Genomic DNA, 7,842 nt, shown 5'->3' with positions numbered 1-7,842 from the left:
GAACTTCTTCAAAATCTTATCAAGGTATGTGCTTTGTGAAAGACCTATGAGGCATCTTGATCTATCTCTATAGATCTTGATGCCTAATATATAAGCAGCTTCTCCAAGGTCCTTCATTGAAAAACTCTTATTCAAGTAGGCCTTGATGCTGTCCAAGAGTTCTATATCATTTCCCATCAAAAGTATGTCATCCACATATAGTATGAGAAATGCTACAGAGCTCCCACTCACTTTCTTGTAAACGCAGGCTTCTCCATAAGTCTGCGTAAACCCAAACGCTTTGATCATCTCATCAAAGCGAATGTTCCAACTCCGAGATGCTTGCACCAGCCCATAAATCGAGCGTTGGAGCTTGCACACCTTGTTAGCATTCTTAGGATCGACAAAACCTTCCGGCTGCATCATATACAACTCTTCCTTAAGGAAACCATTAAGGAATGCCGTTTTGACGTCCATTTGCCATATCTCATAATCGTAGAATGCGGCAATTGCTAACATGATTCGGACGGACTTTAGCTTCGCTACCGGTGAGAAAGTCTCATCGTAGTCAACTCCTTGAACTTGTCGATAACCCTTAGCGACAAGCCGAGCTTTATAGATGGTCACATTACCATCCGCGTCTGTCTTCTTCTTAAAGATCCATTTATTTTCTATGGCTCGCCGCTCAATGGGCAAGTCAGTCAAAGTCCATACTTCATTTTCATACATGGATCCTATCTCGGATTTCATGGCTTCTAGCCATTTGTCGGAATCCGGGCCCGCCATCGCTTCTTCATAGTTTGAAGGTTCACTGTTGTCTAACAACATGATTTCCAAGACAGGGTTGCCGTACCACTCTGGTGCGGAACGTGTCCTTGTGGACCTTCGAATTTCAGTAGGAGCTTGATCAGAAGTATCTTGATCATTATCATTAACCTCCTCTCTAGTCGGTGCAGGAACCTCAGGAACATTTTCTTGAGTTGCGCCATTTTCCGGTTCAAGAGGTAATACTTCATCAAGTTCTACTTTCCTCCCACTTACTTCTTTCAAGAGAAACTCTTTCTCCAGAAAGAGTCCGTTCTTAGCAACAAATATCTTGCCTTCGGATCTTTGGTAGAAGGTATACCCAATGGTTTCCTTAGGGTATCCTATGAAGACGCATTTTTCCGACTTGGGTTCGAGCTTTTCAGGTTGAAGTTTCTTGACATAAGCATCGCATCCCCAAACTTTTAGAAACGACAGTTTAGGTTTCTTGCCAAACCATAATTCATACGATGTCGTCTCAACGGATTTAGACGGAGCTCTATTTAAAGTGAATGTAGCTGTCTCTAGAGCGTATCCCCAAAATGATAGCGGTAAATCGGTAAGAGACATCATAGACCGCACCATATCCAATAGAGTGCGATTACGACGTTTGGACACACCGTTACGCTGAGGTGTTCCGGGTGGCGTGAGTTGCGAAACTATTCCACAGTTTTTCATATGTACACCAAACTCGTAACTCAAATATTCTCCTCCACGATCAGATCGTAGAAACTTTATTTTCTTGTTACGATGATTTTCAACTTCACTCTGAAATTCTTTGAACGTTTCAAATGTTTCAGACTTATGTTTCATTAAGTAGATATACCCATATCTGCTTAAATCATCTGTGAAGGTGAGAAAATAACGATATCCGCCATGAGCCTCAATATTCATCGGACCACATACATCGGTATGTATGATTTCCAACAAATCTGTTGCTCTCTCCATAGTACCGGAGAACGGTGTTTTAGTCATCTTGCCCATGAGGCACGGTTCGCAAGTACCAAGTGATTCATAATAAAGTGGTTCCAAAAGTCCATCAGTATGGAGTTTCTTCATGCGCTTTATACCGATATGACCTAAACGACAGTGCCACAAATAAGTTGCACTTTCATTATCAACTCTGCATCTTTTGGCTTCAACATTATGAATATGTGTATTAATACTATCGAGATTCAATAGGAATAGACCACTCTTCAAGGGTGCATGACCATAAAAGATATTACTCATATAAATAGAACAACCATTATTCTCTGATTTAAATGAATAACCGTCTCGCATTAAACAAGATCCAGATATAATGTTCATGCTCAACGCTGGCACCAAATAACAATTATTTAGGTCTAATATTAATCCCGAAGGTAGATGTAGAGGTAACGTGCCGACCGCAATCACATCGACTTTGGAACCGTTTCCCACGCGCATCGTCACCTCGTCCTTTGCCAGTGCTCGCTTATTCCGTAGTCCCTGTTTTGAGTTGCAAATATTAGCAACAGAACCAGTATCAAATACCCAGGTGCTACTGCGAGCATTAGTAAGGTACACATCAATAACATGTATATCACATATACCTTTGTTCACTTTGCCATCCTTCTTATCCGCCAAATACTTGGGGCAGTTCCGCTTCCAGTGACCAGTCTGCTTGCAGTAGAAGCACTCAGTTTCAGGCTTAGGTCCAGACTTGGGTTTCTTCTCTTGAGCAGCAACTGGCTTGCTGTTCTTCTTGAAGTTCCCCTTCTTCTTTCCTTTGCCCTTTTTCTTGAAACTAGTGGTCTTGTTGACCATCAACACTTGATGCTCTTTCTTGATTTCTACCTCCGCAGCTTTCAGCATCGCGAAAGAGCTCGGGAATAGTCTTGTTCATCCCTTGCATATTATAGTTCATCACGAAGCTCTTGTAGCTTGGTGGCAGTGATTGGAGAATTCTGTCAATGACGCAATCATCTGGAAGATTAACTCCCAATTGAATCAAGTGATTATTATACCCAGACATTTTGAGTATATGCTCACTGACAGAACTGTTCTCCTCCATCTTGCAGCTATAGAACTTATTGGAGACTTCATATCTCTCAATCCGGGCATTTGCTTGAAATATTAACTTCAACTCCTGGAACATCTCATATGCTCCATGACGTTCAAAACATCGTTGAAGTCCCGATTCTAAGCCGTAAAGCATGGCACACTGAACTATCGAGTAGTCATCAGCTTTGCTCTGCCAGACGTTCATAACATCTAGCGTTGCTCCAGCAGCAGGCCTGGCACCTAGCGGTGCTTCCAGGACGTAATTCTTCTGTGCAGCAATGAGGATAATCCTCAAGTTACGGACCCAGTCCGTGTAATTGCTACCATCATCTTTCAACTTTGCTTTCTCAAGGAACGCATTAAAATTCAACGGAACAACAGCACGAGCCATCTATCTACAATCAACATAAACAAGCAAGATACTATCAGGTACTAAGTTCATGATACATTTAAGTTCAATTAATAATATTACTTAAGAACTCCCACTTAGATAGACATCCCTCTAATCCTCTAAGTGATCACGTGATCCAAATCAACTAAACCATGTCCGATCATCATGTGAGATGGAGTAGTTTCATCGGTGAACATCTTTATGTTGATCATATCTACTATATGATTCACGCTCGACCTTTCGGTCTCTATGTTCCGAGGCCATATCTGTATATGCTTGGCTCGTCAAGTATAACCTGAGTATTCTGCGTGCGCAACTGTTTTGCACCCGTTGTATTTGAACGTAGAGCCTATCACACCCGATCATCACGTGGTGTCTCAGCACGAAGAACTTTCGCAACGGTGCATACTCAGGGAGAACACTTCTTGATAATTTAGTGAGAGATCATCTTATAATGCTACCGTCAATCAAAGCAAGATAAGATGCATAAAATATAAACATCACATGTAATCAATATAAGTGATATGATATGGCCATCATCATCTTGTGCCTGTGATCTCCATCTCCGAAGCACCGTCATGATCACCATCGTCACCGGCGCGACACCTTGATCTCCATCGTAGCATCGTTGTCGTCTCGCCAATCTTATGCTTTCACGACTATCACTACCGTTTAGTAATAAAGTAAAGCATTACATCGCGATTGCATTGCATACAATAAAGCGACAACCATATGGCTCCTGCCAGTTGCCGATAACTCGGTTACAAAACATGATCATCTCATACAATAGAATTCAGCATCATGCTTTGACCATATCACATCACAACATGCCCTGCAAAAACAAGTTAGACGTCCTCTACTTTGTGTTGCATGTTTTACGTGGCTGCTACAGGCTTAAGTAAGAACCAATCTCACCTACGCATCAAAAAACCACAACGATAGTTTGTCAAATAGACTCCGTTTTAACCTTCGCAAGGACCGGGCGTAGCCATACTCGGTTCAACTAAAGTTGGAGAGACAGTCGCCCGCAAGCCATCTATGTGCAAAGCACGTCGAGGGAACCGGTCTCGCGTAAGCGTAAGCGTAAGGTTGGTCCGGGTCGTCTCGTCCAACAATACCGCCGAACCAAAGTATGACATGCTGGTAGGCAGTATGACTTGTATCGTCCACAACTCACTTGTGTTCTACTCGTGCATATAACATCAACATAAATAACCTAGGCTCGGATGCCACTGTTGGGTTTCGTAGTAATTTCAAAAAATTTCCAACGCACACGCAAGATCATGTGATGCATAGCAACGAGGGGGAGAGTGTTGTCTACGTACCCAACGCAGACCGACTGCGGAAGCGATGACACGACGTAGAGGAAGTAGTCGTACGTCTTCACGATCCAACCGATCAAGCACCGAATCTACGGCACCTCCAAGTTCGAGCACACGTTCAGCTCGATGACGATCCCCGGACTCCGATCCAGCAAAGTGTCGGGGAAGAGTTCCGTCAGCACGACAGCGTGGTGACGATCTTGATGTACTACAGCAGCAGGGCTTCGCCTAAACTCCGCTACAGTATTATCGAGGTATATGGTGGCAGGGGGCACCGCACACGGCTAAGGAATAGGTCACGTGGATCAACTTGTTTTTTTTGTCTAGAGGTGCCCCCTGCCTCCGTATATAAAGGAGGAGAGGAGGGGAGGCTGGCCGGCCAAGGGAGGAGGCGCAGGAGAGTCCTACTCCCTCTGGGAGTAGGATTCCCCCTCCAATCCTAGTCCAACTAGGATTCCTCGGAGGGGAAAAGAGGAGGAGGGGGCCGGCCACCTCTCCTAGTCCTAATAGGACTAGGGGAAGGGGGGAGCGCAGCCCATCTAGGGCAGCCCCTTCTCTTTTCCACTAAGGCCCACTATGGCCCATATAGCTCCCGGGGGGTTCCGGTAACCCTCCCGGTATTCCGGTAAAATCCCGATTTCACCCGGAACACTTCCGATATCCAAATATAGGCTTCCAATATATCAATCTTTACGTCTCGACCATTTCGAGACTCCTCGTCACGTCCGTGATCACATCCGGGACTCCGAACAACCTTCGGTACATCAAAATGCATAAACTCATAATATAACTGTCATCGTAACCTTAAGCGTGCGGACCCTACGGGTTCGAGAACAATGTAGACATGACCGAGACATGTCTCCGGTCAATAACCAATAGCGGGACCTGGATGCCCATATTGGCTCCTACATATTCTACGAAGATCTTTATCGGTCAGACCGCATAACAACATACGTTGTTCCCTTTGTCATCGGTATGTTACTTGCCCGAGATTCGATCGTCGGTATCCAATACCTAGTTCAATCTCGTTACCGGCAAGTCTCTTTACTCGTTCCGTAATACATCATCTTGCAACTAACTCATTATTTGCAATGCTTGCAAGGCTTATGTGATGTGCATTACCGAGAGGGCCTAGAGATACCTCTCCGACAATCGGAGTGACAAATCCTAATCTCGAAATACGCCAACCCAACATCTACCTTTGGAGACACCTGTAATGCTCCTTTATAATCACCCAGTTACGTTGTGACGTTTGGTAGCACCCAAAGTGTTCCTCCGGTAAACGGGAGTTGCATAATCTCATAGTCATAGGAACATGTATAAGTCATGAAGAAAGCAGTAGCAACATACTAAACGATCGGGTGCTAAGCTAATGGAATGGGTCATGTCAATCAGATCATTCAACTAATGATGTGACCTCGTTAATCAAATAACAACTCATTGTTCATGGTTAGGAAACATAACCATCTTTGATTAACGAGCTAGTCAAGTAGAGGCATACTAGTGACACTTTGTTTGTCTATGTATTCACACATGTATTATGTTTCCGTTTAATACAATTCTAGCATGAATAATAAACATTTATCATGATTATAAGGAAATAAATAATAACTTTATTATTGCCTCTAGGGCATATTTCCTTCATTTTCCTCCCGCTAAGATTATCTCTCTTAGAAACGATATTATGAATTTTAAGCAACTTGATCATGAACATGTTGCACAAGCTTGGGAGAGGATGAAATTAATGATACGTAATTGCCCTGCGCATGGTTTGAATTTGTGGATGATTATACAAAAAATTTATGCCGGATTGAATTTTGCTTCTAGAAATCTTTTAGATTCGGCCGCGGGAGGCACTTTTATGGAAATCACTTTAGGAGAAGCTACTAAACTCCTAGATAATATTATGGTTAATTATTCTCAATGGCACACTGAAAAATATACTAATAAAAAGTGCATGCGATAGAAGAAATTAATGTTTTGAGTGGAAAGATGGATGAACTTATGAAATTATTTTCTAATAAAAGTGTTTCTTTTGATCCTAATGATATGCCTTTGTCTACTTTGATTGAGAATAATAATGAATCTATGGATGTGAATTTTGTTGGTAGGAATAATTTTGGTAACAACGCGTATAGAGGAAACTTTAATCCTAGGCCGTATCCTAGTAATTCCTCTAATAATTATGGTAATTCCTACAACAATTCTTATGGAAATTTTAATAAGATGCCCTCTGATTTTGAAACTAATATTAAAGAATTTATTACTTCGCAAAAGAATTTCAATACTTTGATTGAAGAAAAATTGCTTAAGACTGATGAGTTGGCTAGGAACGTTGATAGAATTTCTCTTGATGTTGATTCTTTGAAACTTAGATATAATCCTCCTAAGACTGATATCAATGAGTCTCTCAAAGCCATGAGAATTTCCATTGATGAGTGCAAAGAAAGAACCGCTAGGATGCGTGCTAAGAAAGATTGCTTTATAAAAGCGTGTTCTTCTAGTTTCCATGAAAATAAAGATGAAGATCTAAAAGTTATAGATGTGCCCCCTATTAAATCTTTGTTTTGCAATATGAATCTTGATAATGATGGGACTGAATATGATCCACCTTTACCTAGAAGGCGTTCCAAAAATTTGGAGTTTTTAGATCTTAATGCAAAAATTGGTAAAAGTGGGATTGAAGAGATCAAAACTTTAGATATTAATGAACCCACTATTTTGGATTTCAAGGAATTTAATTATGATAATTGCTCTTTGATAGATTGTATTTCCTTGTTGCAATCCGTGCTAAATTCTCCTCATGCTTATAGTCAAAATAAAGCTTTTACTAAACATATCATTGATGCTTTGATGCAATCTTTTGAAGAAAAACTTGAGTTGGAAGTTTCTATCCATAGAAAACTCTATGATGAGTGGGAACCTACTATTAAAATTAAAATTAAAGACCATGAATGCTATGCTTTGTGTGATTTAGGTGCTAGTGTTTCCACGATTCCAAAGACTTTGTGCGATTTGTTAGGTTTCCGTGATTTTGATGATTGCTCTTTAAACTTGCACCTTGCGGATTCCACCATTAAGAAACCTATGGGAAGAATTAATGATGTTCTTATTGATGCAAATAGGAACTATGTGCCCGTAGATTTTATTGTTCTTGATATCGATTGCAATCCTTCATGTCCTATTATTCTTGGTAGACCTTTCCTTAGAACGATTGGTGTAATTATTGATATGAGGGAAGGAAATATTAGATTCCAATTTCCGTTAAGTAAAGGCATGGAACACTTTCCTAGAAAGAAAATAAAATTACCATATGAATATATC

This window comes from Triticum urartu, chromosome 7 (genome assembly GCF_003073215.2).
Source record: "Triticum urartu cultivar G1812 chromosome 7, Tu2.1, whole genome shotgun sequence".
NCBI lineage: Eukaryota > Viridiplantae > Streptophyta > Magnoliopsida > Poales > Poaceae > Triticum > Triticum urartu.
The sequence above is the reverse complement of the archived record's forward strand: the minus strand, read 5'-3'. Positions refer to the sequence as shown.